The sequence below is a fragment of the Rhinolophus sinicus genome, linkage group LG11, assembly GCF_036562045.2.
Source record: "Rhinolophus sinicus isolate RSC01 linkage group LG11, ASM3656204v1, whole genome shotgun sequence".
Classification (NCBI taxonomy): Eukaryota; Metazoa; Chordata; class Mammalia; order Chiroptera; family Rhinolophidae; genus Rhinolophus; species Rhinolophus sinicus.
In genome coordinates, this window is record NC_133760.1 from 61,598,093 (window position 1) to 61,609,339 (window position 11,247).

At 46.0% G+C, this 11,247-nt stretch overlaps 1 protein-coding gene across 2 annotated transcripts in view; it reads right to left on the minus strand.

Moving 5' to 3' along the window:
* CHRM2 (cholinergic receptor muscarinic 2) overlaps positions 1-5,572 on the minus strand; it is a 127,717-nt gene extending 122,145 nt beyond the window's left edge. The window contains exons 1-2 of one of the 2 annotated variants that reach the window (XM_019750621.2): positions 5,131-5,572; positions 4,696-4,858 (exon numbers count right to left, since the gene is read on the minus strand). The gene's annotated coding sequence lies outside the window, so the exon portion shown is untranslated. The remainder of the gene's footprint in view (positions 1-4,695; positions 4,859-5,130) is intronic. The other variant, XM_074315330.1, reaches the window with a different exon arrangement.
* Between the last annotated feature and the right edge of the window lie 5,675 nt (positions 5,573-11,247).

The following is an 11,247-nucleotide window of genomic DNA, read 5'->3' on the forward strand; positions in this document are numbered from 1 at the left end:
GCAATCACTGACTAATCAGAACGAGCCTCGTTGGCACTGAGTCTTCCTCGCTCAGGGTCTAGGGGATCCAACAAGAATACGCAGAGTTGAATAAAAAGGATGGAGAGAAAGCTGTTGAACTCTGAACACCACAGTTTGCCCCAAACACAGGGCAGATGAGTGCTACCGTTCACGTGGCCGGTCACAGCCAAAGACGGACTGGAGCCCAACAGGCTTGTGTTTGAATCCAGGGGCTACAACTGACTAGCTGGGTGAACTGGGGCCATGACTCGATCCTCTGAACTCTGGTTTCCTCATTTGTAAAATGGAGAAAAGAACCTCTACTTCACAGGAGTGTTGCAATGATAAAATTCATTCATCTAGTCACGCATTCAACAAATACGTAATAACCTCCTAGGATGTGCCAGACACTATCTTAAACAGTGGGGATAAAGCACTGACGGAACCGATGATACAATACATATAAGGTACTTAGGACAGTGCCAGGGACTTAGAACACACTCTTTGAAAATGTATTTCTAAGGGAAAAGGGCCTGTTCCCTTTGCCCCACACGTAACACACACCATTAAAATTACCACCTCCTCTACCACCACGGGACCCAGCTGACCTGTGGCGTATGCAGTCAGTACGCTTACTCCCATGCCCTTTAATCAAAGCAGTCCCCACCTGCTCAATGAACTGAAGGGAGACAAAGTGGGGACACGTGATAGGGACTGACAGCCAGGTGTTACCCATCAGGAGGAGGCTAATGACAGTGTTTGATAGATACTGTGTTTCCCCGAAAATAAGACCTAACCGGAAAATAAGCCCTCGCATGATCTTTCAGGAGGGCGTCCCCTGAACATAAGCCCTGACGCATCTTTTGGAGCAAAACTTAATATAAGATCCAGTCTTATTTCCGGGGAAACACGGTAGGAGTCCGCTGAGGAAAATCACACTGAGAGTCCACTTCATACAATGCCCAACCACTGCTAAGATGTTTAAATGAAGAAAACCAGTCCTTCAGGGGAACTGGGTAACCAAAGGGAAGAAAGACTAAGAGAAGATTGAGAGGGGTAATAACATTGTACAGAGTCAGGTGCTTGCTGGACATATCATGGTGAGCACTTCTTTAGGTCTATAAATGTTGAATAACCATGGTGCACACCTGACACACAATACTGTATGTTAGCTATATTTTAATAAAAAAAAATTAAAGAAAAACAAAAAAACTGGGCTTGAGTGGTCAAGTTTAGACAATTATGATAGGCATTTTCTCCCAGGCATTCTCTGAACAAGGGCTGACATGTGTGCTGACGGTTGGACCCAGCACTCGTGGGGCCTGTTAACAGCATACCCACAGAGTCCTACCCTGGGTTTTTTTTTTTTTTTTTTTTTTTCTTTCTCCCATTCCCTCTTCATTTCCTTTTATTCTACTGCCCCCTCCTCTTCATCTTTTGCACCTGCTTAAACTTTGCCCCTTGCTGTGGGTCAGAGACATGTGCCCCCTAAGGAGCCCACCCACCCTCCTCCCTTGAAGTGGGTGCCATGCCCTCCCGGCCTTCCCTGCCACCCAGCAGGCTGGAGACTGTTGATTGCTTCTCCCCCTCTGAAGCTGCCTCTCCCTTCTGTGCCCTTGAACCTGGGTGCTGGCTTCCCTGGAACTGGAATTGGAAAATTCCCATTGAATGTGTATCCAGCTGCCTTGACCTTGTGGGTTATCTCAGCAAAGAAGGGAATGGGATCACATTGAAGCCATGTTTTAATGTGAAGATAGCAATCTCTGCCCCCAAAGTTGAGAAACTGGGGACCACCCCAAAGGGACTTTGACCTATGTTTGACTGCTAGTTTCTCCCTGCTCTGCCCTCGGAAGACAGTTGAGAACTGCAAACAAGCTCTTTGGGTTCTCTTCAACATAGTTCTCTTGAACTATGAGAGGGATATTCAAATCCACCTACTTTCTCCCTCTGATCCCCCTCTGAATGTTCCCCGGCACACCTACATAAACAAACAGGCTTATTTCCTCTGTAGGAAAACTAAGCATCCTGAATTTTGGGTCCCAAGACTCTTCCCCATACCCATCTATCCAGTTTTAAAACATGAAGTGAACTTGGTTGGAATGTCCATGCCTTTTTAGGGTCAAGTTTTATTTTTCAGTTTTAACTGGCATAATTGTTTAGCTCAGTAAAACATATAGAGTCAAGAGAATTTGCTTATCTTACTGCACTGTCACAACCAGAACACATTACTAATAATAGTAATAACAGTTAAAAAAAATCGCCTGGCATTAACTTATTGCTTTTTGAGTCCTTGGCTGCCAAATCCTGCAAAGCCACGACATCATTGGCACAAAATTCTTCCATCCAGTTGATAAGAGTCTCAAAACGCCACGTCCTGAATTGCAGCCTAGTACAGTTCCCAGTGTGACAGCCTCTTGGCCAAAAGAACTGGTTTACTTCTATGTTTATCAGTACCCTTGTTACCACTCCAAAGATCACACACACCCACATACATACCCACACATGCTTGTTTGTGGTTTCTTGTCTGTAGAATTATCATCCATTGTGTGCTTATCAATGAGAATATATTTATCTCCCTGCCTTACGCTTTGCATATACTCATATAAGACTGTCAACAAAATGCAGTGTGTGGCCCTTGCAGGGTTGAGCATCAGAAGTTTTAAGAGTTACTTCACTTTCAGATCCCTCTCAAAGCCCGTAAAGCAGAATGGCCTGGAATGAACGAAGTGAGGTGCTGGTCCATCCCAGGATCCCACCATCTGGACCTCCCTGGGCCTGTGAAAGAGGCTGCCAGCCCCCACCCCGCGGGTGGGCTTTGGCTTTGGCTTGAGGCTGAGGGGACGTGTTGGCCAGCGCCCCACAGCGTCTTAGAGACTGCTCAGCTCTGCGCACAGTGGGACACAGAGCAGCCAGGACCTATTCCTCCCAGAAGCAACCCCCAACACACCCCCAACCCAAATTCCAGCTTGTCCCCAGGGCCTTCCAGTCGCCCCTTTCTCTCTGGAGTCAGGGCTGGCCCCGTTCACCTCTGGCCCGGTCCTCAAAGGAGCCTAGGCCGCGACTGAGATCCTGACGGTGACAGAGGTCGCAGGCGCGCGGGGTCTCAGAGCCAGGGCTGTGCGCTGGAGCGCCGCGGGTGTGCAGGAGAGCGTGGGGACGTGTGTTTGTGTTACTGGCTGCGTGTACTAGGGGACGGACACACCACATAGCTGGCTGCCACCTACCCACTGCCACCCAGAGCTTAGAAAAAGAGCAAGAAAAGCAAAACAAACCAAAAAAAGAAAAGAGATGAAAGGGAAATAGAAAGTCAATGTGGGGGATTCTGGAGCTTGAAGACTAGGAGGCGCCATTCTTTTGATGGGCTGGCCGCACATGGGCTGGCAGGCTATAACCCTCGGGGAACTTCGTCACAGACGCGTTGGGGCGCTGATCTGACATCAGGACACCGGGAGGGCGGCTGGGGTGAAAGGTCGGAGTGCAGCTCTGCTTGCCTTAGGTGTTTACCTATTTCTCTGCTCTCTTCCCGTCTCTCCCCACCTAGGTGATCTTTCCATACTGGCAACAGCCCTAGTCTCATGACCTGGGACTGGTGAGCTCAGTGGACCCTCCTTGGACAATGTTGTGGCTCAAGGCAGCTCAGAGGACAGAGACTGGCGGGAGAGGAGAGAAAGAGAGGCGGGTGCTGGAGGGGGACTGAGGCAGAGTGTGTGCGCCGCTCTCTGTGTCAATTCAGGGGAATCTCCTGAGAGTTCCCCTAGGCGAGCCTCCTACTGCCCCGTGGGAGGTGGCCCAGGGGCTCCCCGCAGAGCGTACAGGTGGGATTTCTGCGCGATCTACCCTGCGCGGGCTCTGAGAGCTACAAGTTATGAGCGATCGTCCAGGTCCGCAGTTGCGGACCGCGAGGGACATCGGGAGTGCAGCAGCCTCTGTCTACAACCCGAGCCCCACCAGGGTGGCCTAGGGCACATCCTGAGGTGGGTGTTGGCGAAGCCCCAGCAAGGTCTGGGACCTCGCCAAATCCGGGCTGAGACGCTGTCCCCCAGCTGAGGCCGGACAGCCCACCTCACGTGCGGAGCTGAAATGGGACGGAGTAGCAGAAGGGTTCCCCCTCATCTGTCCTGGGACCCTTAACTCATTCTTATCTCCTCTGCCCCTTGGCCGTGGTCCACGGACCGCAGCACGAAAGAGTGGAACCGGGGTACCTTGAGCTGGGCGAGCCAGGCCTCCACCCCCAACGCCTGGAAGAGGTGGCCAGACTCCAGGCGGTAAGGGAGCGGAGGGGTAATAGAGGGCGAAGCTCTTCTTGTCTTTTCCATGACAGCATCTCGGGAAGGAGGAGGGAGGGCGTCGGGTGACAGTGCAGGGGTGGCGGACTGGAAGGGGGAGCAATGCTCCCTCCAGCAAGCGGGACTCCTAGGCTGCCTTCCACCTTCCGCGGGACTCAGTGACCCGCGGAAGCGCACCCCTGCCCCGCGCGGTGCCTCATTTGCCCCTTCCTGCCTCACCCGCCATCGTTGCTCTCAGTCCTCCAAGCCCCGGGCGCCAAAGTTTCCGTTTGAGAATCTGTACTTGTGCAAGACCACTCTCCAATTTCCCGACCCTCAACCCCTCCTCTCCCGGTTCTGGAGATTGGGAGGGACCCCAAGTGCCAGGGCCCCTGGCAAGTCGAGAGCTGGGCAGCGCGGAACGTCTTACCTGCTGATGGTTTGGTTCCAGCTGCTTCTTGGGGCTGCGATTTCCTTGGTGCAGGCTGGCAGGAACGAGGAGCCCTTCGCGGGTTCGGGGCTGACCTGCCCCTGTGCAAGCTGAGCACCGGTCAGAGTCCGAAGCCAGCTGCCGGCTTGCTTTCTCCCTTGATCTTGCATGAGAAAAGGGAAAGATTTATTGGTGCCGAGACACCAGGAGGGGTGGGGCGGGGGAGGCGGGGAGTGAGCGGACCCAGAGGCTCGGGCGAGAGCTGTGGGGCTGCAGCGCACCCGAGCAGAGCCCGCCAGCAGAGCCACGCATCTCACACGGGTCCCCGCCGCTTGGCGAGTCAGGAACCCCCTTCGCGGTTTAGACTGAAGTGAAACTGACGCGGCCCCCGCCCTCCACACCAAACCACGCAAGAAGCCAAAAGGACTTTCAAACCTGCTTTTCACCAAGACGATGGATCTGAAGAGCAAAACAGAACAGAGATCTGGATTGACTGGAGAGCTGGGTGGCACACATCTCTTCACCGAAGTGCTTGGGAAAGTAGTAAATAGTGGAGAAGCAACACCTACTTCGGCGCCTGTGGCTATTGCCTAATGGGATCTGCGGTTTCAAGGCTCTGGCCAACCCGCAGGCTGGCGTGTGTGCGTGTGTGCCTGTGTGTGTGTGTGTCTGTGTGTGTACGTGTGTGCGTGCGCGCGCGTGAGCTCGCTGGAGTGGGTTTCTGCACCCGGCGCCTTTGGTACAGCCGGAGAGTGGGTCTGTGTTCGTGTGTATGTTCGATTAACTGCAGTGGGCGGACAATTTCTGGAGACAACATTTACAATTTTCTTGCAATATGACAGGATTAGTCGCTGTTGAAGGCGCTCCTCCAATGAAAGCTTCTCTGCTCTCTGATTTGGCGGTTCTTCTGAGCAAATATGACAGCTTCTTCTCCCGGCGCCTTTCTGCCCGTCTCCAGGTCCAACCAAAGAGCCCAGCTCTCCATCTGCAATTTCTACATCAGAACCTTTACAGTTACCACCACCACCGCCCAGCCCCATTCCTGCGAGTATGTGATGGCTATAAAAGTGACATGACGTACTAGAAAGACCATAATGTTGCTTTTCAATTGCGGGAGATGCTTCAAACCAGTTTTTCCAGGTGGGAAAATGTTGGAATAAATCTGCTATGCTTTGCAGACATATAAATGTGCTAAACTATTCAAGGATTATTACCTTGGGACAGGGATAAATGTGTTAGAGGAATATTTTTTCTTAGTTTAAATACCAGTCAATGCCCATGTTTTCTTCTACTAATAGGCATTATATCGCAAAGTATTTATGGTGCTTAATGGATTTTGGGATATCTATGAAAAACATTCTGATGCAAACTTTTTCTGTGTTCAGATCAGCCTTACATTTTTATTTCTTCATTTTAGTGAGAAATTTCTTCAAAGAGTATTCATTGTTTTTAGGTACTAATCCATTTAATATAGGCACAATGATGGTTCTAAAGGATAGCTGAGGACAAGACTTGCTTTTGTGAAAGTATATATGTATAAGATGATAACATCAATATTGATAAATTAATACAGGCTGCATTTTCTCTCACCCATCTTGTGCAATCAAATGAAGACAGTTGAAACCTTAAATTGAATAACGTGAAATCAGGTGCATCTTTTTTTGGATCACAAAGACAGACAAAGTGCAGGAGGTTAAAGATGCATTGGTTTAATATAGCCAATTTGTTAAATTCAGCTCAATTCTCAATGCCTAGGCCTTTGCTAAGGGTCAAAGAGCACAGAATACCAAAGGTCACTGTCTCTGTTCCTTAGAAGCTTCTGATCTTAGGACAAGGAAAGACACACATATGAAACACCTGTGTAGCAGTTGACAATCAAGAGAATTAATTATACAACAATACAAATTCATTGATGACTGGAAACGCTGTAGCTCAAAGTCTGTGCCCTTTCTGTTGACTCAGAGCTAATACACAGCAGGACTTGGCACAAACTTGATTTTGCTCAAGTGAAGTCAAGCTGAAAGAATGCATTATAATGCTGTGGCTCTAATCTTCAGCCTCCAAACCCTTTCATGTCACCATCACTGGGAGACGATAAGATACTTGTTAGAAAATCAAGACAGCTCTGTCCAGTCTTGATCTCAGCCTCCCCCAGCATTTGGTCCATTACGCTAAATATCTGATTTTGTCATTTCTTCTACTTTAGGTGCTCTTTTGACAATGAATTCACATTTTCCTTCCTTACTCCATTATTTCTGTTAAGTCTCCATAAATCCATGAGTTGCTTGAATCTTTTCAGAAAGATTCAAGCAACTCATGGATTTATGGAGACTTAACAGAAACACACACACACACACACACACACACACACCCCAAAGCAGAAAAAGAAAAGAGAATGGATCCCTGGCCAGTAACTGAGAAGAGGAAACCCCAGTGATCTGTTGCTAGTTTGTTCTTTCACATCATTAATGCCTTCTTACCAACAGGGATACACATTCCTAAAAGAGCAATAAAGCAAAAAGTCAATGAAAGCTAACAAATATTTTCTTAACCTTGAATAAAACTGAGTTAGTGAGTAACTGAACTTTTATGTCCAATAGAAATCAGTATACTTATGGCCTTTTCAAGAGGACCTGCAAATAGAAGCAGCAGTTTTAGCAAACAGCAATGAAAACTCTGTGTGTGTGTGTGTGTGTGTGTGTGCGCGTGTGCGTGTGTGTGTGTTTTCTTGTAGCTGTGCCACTCAATGTGTGATTTTGGAGAAATAATTTAACTGCTCTATACCTCTGTTACTTAATCTGTAAAAGGAACATAATAGTATGTCCTGGGATTGTTATAAGGAATAATAGGGTTAATTCATATAAAGTTTTCAGAAGAGTACATGGGTTATAGCAAATGAGCCATAATTATAAGACTGTCAGTCAGGAATTCAAAGCACAAATTCCTGGGTCATGTATCAAAACTACTGAATCAAAACATTTAGAAGTGAGCCTGACAAGGCAAACCATCAATATCGTGTTAAATGTTGTCCACCATAACACTAACCCCAAGAAACCTGATTTTTTTCCCCTTCTAGCTTTTTTTTTTTCTACACAAGAAAAGATCACATGTATTTTGAACATTTTGTTTTTATCTCTTAAGCCAGTTCATTTTCTGAGATAAAAAAGAGTACTTCCCCATCCCAGGAAAATAGCTTTTACATTTATTAGTAACCCATGGTGTGGAACACTTTCAAGAGTGTTTTTAAAGACTTTGTAGAATGCATCTATGGGTTTCCCTTTATCTAACGTGCCTATTTTCCACCTCAAAGAACACTAATAAATTAGTAATTTCCACTTGTGAAGCCAAACTTCATTACCTACAACTTCATAAAGCTAGTTTAGGCATGCGCTGAAAAGCTCAGATGCCTAAAAGGGAGAACTCTGAGTCTTTGACAAAGCTCACTTTTCAGTAAGACTGGAAATAAAGTCACCACTAAGGCGAGGAGAAGGGAAGTGACTGACGGGTCCCATCCCTGGGAAGGTGGTGTGTATTTTATTGTGCCACATTGATTTCAATGCAGCATAATTAGGCTTCAGTAATTAGATGCACAAATCAGCACTCTATCATCATAAGTAGATTTAGAGGGTGACAAGTTCAGCTCGAGTGATTTCCCACCAGGTATTGCAGCCAAACATTTTCTTAATTGTCTGCTTTCAAAGAACCAAGAAAATGGAGGTGAGGACGTTGCCTTTAGGGGAAAATGAGCCAAGGGCAGGAAATCTTGCCTCATTCTTCGTCTCCCACTCACACAAACCGTTCAGAGTTGAACTAGGGACGCACAGCATTTATCAGCAGGGGATTTGGGAAAGACAGGCTGATTTATCTGACATATACGAAGGGGTTCAGAATAGGCCTCCCCAGGACGTACCACTTTGCCATGGGGATTGTCTGGAGCTGAAGTCAAGTGAGGCCCTGTGGGCTCAAAAGATGTTTCTACCTCTCCCTTAAAGAATTTAAATTGCAGGCCTTGCCCATAATAAGAAATAAATTTTTATGAATTATCTGTATGGCAGGGCAAACATCTAATTACTAAACAGCTGCTCTTCTGATCATCCCGTGAATTTACTCTCCTCCCCTTTGAAGCCCCAGGCTCCCATCCCATTCCTTGGCTCAAGATGGCACATATACCTCACTTTATCATTCTGTCTTTGAACCTCGCATGTGTGTGGGGTTCTCATATGTATGAAATTAAATTTGTTTTTCTTCTGTTAATTTGTCTTATGTTGATTTGATTATTAGCCCAACCAGAGAACCTTTATGTGTCAGACGAAAATTTTTCCTCCCCAACATATAGCAAAGGAACCTATCTTTTTCTTGACCTCAGCCTGAAATATAAAACATCCTGGGTTAAAAGTAAACGTCCACTAGATGACAATCACTGCCTAAAATGGTTTTTCACTCTTTCTCACTGTTTTGAAATCTTAGTAACAGCCGCATAATAGACACACTATTCTTTTTAGTTATTTTCCCTACAAACCTTCCCAGAAAGTAATTTAAATGTATCTATTCTTTAGCTAAAAAAAGATTATCCTTTTTTCTTCTAGAAATTCCTAAGCTTTCCTTTTTCAGGAAAACCCTGCAACAGGAGTTTCCATATACAAATGGGACTGATTCTGAGTGATATTTGGTGACAGCCTAACAATGCTTTGCTATTTTTTTCTTTTCCTTTTTTCTTGAAATTTGGTGTCACAGCTGTTTTAAATTCCTCCTCCCCTAGCAGTGGTGGTGTTATCCAAAGCCTGAAAACATTTACTGCTGCTGAGTCTAACGTATTTAAAACACAGAGCTCTTTTTCAAACAGGGAATATGGGGGGTAGGGAGGGGGAATGAAACAACACCATGCAAAATGTTAAGCAGTTGCAATGGTGATAAATCAGTGTTAAGAATGTAAGAATGCAGGAGGAAAAAAAGCACGTGTTTACTTAGAGAAGCATTTCATGTATGCGTATTCCTTCTACTGGGAGGTAATGCTAAGTTCCTCTTTAGAGGTGAACCTCTAAGACAGGGAGAACTGAAACATTTCAACCACATCCACCTCGGGATGTTTTCTGACAGACAGCTTAAACTTCCCCTTTAACGGTTTAAGTTAGATGCTGGAATTTCAGATGGAGATAAGATGGCAGCAAATGCAAAGTGACAGATTCTTCTCTGTGCATGGGGCCCCAAATTATTTAAATCAATGGCTCTTGGAGCAGTCTCTAGGACAACTCAAAATCTTTTTTGTCTCTAGGGAAAGACATTTTTTTAGAATGTGCAGTTAATGCATCACTTTACTCATGGGAATTTAGATAATTGCTCAGATCATATACTTACCTGGTTGTTAAGCTGACTTCAATGGCCTTTCAAGGGACCGGTGGAAACTCAACCGCATTTCAAAAAAAAAGCATATCCTAGGAGACATCACAACTTGGGACAGAGCATCCTCACTACATGTCATCTGCCCTCTGCTTCTTGAGAGTGACCGAAATCATCGTGATGCAGAAAGCTGTGTTTTGCCAAGCAAGACTCAACTGAATGTGTCTCTAATACCACTCCCTGTAGACCGTTTCACTTTAAAAGCAGATTCTTTTTCCTACTAGTACACAAATAAGCACTCCCTAACATAGTCTTTGATTTACTGTGCCCAATAAAACGTATCCTGAACACTTCGTCCTTTCTTCCTCATTTATTCAGCAAGGTGACGGGGTTTTGGCCTAACGGCCTCATTTGTAAAATCTCATGGGCAGTATTCTAAAAATCCCTGCAGACAGGAAGGAGACCAGGCCTCAGGCAAAGTCAGTGTATGTGCTACATTCCTACAAGGTATTCATTCATTCGTTCGTTCGTTTCAGGTGTACAAAACATAGTGATTAGATATTTATACCCCTTACAAAGTGACAACCCCAACAAGTGCACTACCCACCTGACACCGTACATACCTATCACAATACCACTGATGGCAAACATTTTCCTAGAAAGTGAGTTAACATAAAAGGGATGCTTAGTATGCACGTGTTGGTAATTCTTGACCATCTTTCCTAATAACCACTCAAAACCTACCCTTAGAGCATCACAGCCCACAAAATGTCCTCTCCTTTTACTGATGTCAGGATATGGAGTTCAGATTCTCCCACCTGATAGCAATCTCCTGGAAATGTTTCATTCTTGAGGAAGTGTCATGTAAGCAAACTGCCATTGCTCTGCTTCCCGCTGTAGGGGACCCTGCTGACAATGCCAGTGGGCATCTTTGAGAATTGAGTGTTTCTCTGAAGCCTACTATAAACTGAATTGGTGAATTGAGATGGTTTCAACAAATATTTATATATCCTTCAGCATTTTCTTCGCCATTAGGGCAATAACAAAAGTAAGAAAAGTTTCCTGCCATCCAGATGCTAACCCAGATGGAGTGAACAACATAAACAGAAGTGTTGTTGTGAGGTACCTGTGGTAAAAATCTTTGATTTCATAAGCTACTGAGAGTTCAGAAAACGGCCTTGACACTTCTCCAGCAGGGCTGATTCCAGAGGTAGA